The sequence below is a fragment of the Xiphias gladius genome, chromosome 9 (genome assembly GCF_016859285.1).
Source record: "Xiphias gladius isolate SHS-SW01 ecotype Sanya breed wild chromosome 9, ASM1685928v1, whole genome shotgun sequence".
Taxonomy (NCBI): domain Eukaryota; kingdom Metazoa; phylum Chordata; class Actinopteri; order Istiophoriformes; family Xiphiidae; genus Xiphias; species Xiphias gladius.
Window position 1 is genome coordinate 6738004 of NC_053408.1, and position 759 is coordinate 6738762.

Genomic DNA, 759 nt, shown 5'->3' on the forward strand with positions numbered 1-759 from the left:
GTTTCACACCAAAATGATGTGTGTGCATTGTGGAAAATGCTCAGCAGATGGTTCCTTTGCACACGAATATTTCAAAAGCAAAATCACACAAACCATTTAAAATGTTTACCAGCTTGGACACCATGATGTTCAGAACACTCCCATAACAAAAGGACAGGGCAGTTACAAGATCTGGTATTACACTCATACTTTAAATGCCTTATAGGGTATTATATGAGGCTGCAGCCATCATTTTCACTATCTGTTTATCTGACGATTATTTTGTTGATTAATCGTTTAGCCGGAAAATATCAGGAAATTGTGAAAAAAAAAATACAAATCAAAAATCCCCAGAGTCCAAGGAAACAAATTGTTTTGTCCAGCTAACATTTCAAAATATCCCAAAATATCATGTAATGCATTAATGATATGATGGTAGTTGCTTTGTATTGATTTTTCTCAGCAAAGAAGAAAAAAAATAAGAATATACAGGAAAAAGAAAGAAATACACGGTGGATGAAAAAAGATATACAGGACAAATGAAAGTAATACAGGAAAAAAGACAGAAAGAAGAAAGAAAGAACGAGATTCAGGAAGAAAGACAGAGAGAAACTGTCTCTAGACAACTGCCATCAGGACAGAATCATCATCAATCATTGGAGTCAGACAAGGCTGACAGCTTGTAGGAACGTCCAGAGGAATGTGACGTCCAGACTTCGCGAAAACAGAGAATGAATGACAACTCAAGACAAACACATGAGCATGAGGTGGTATGTGGAC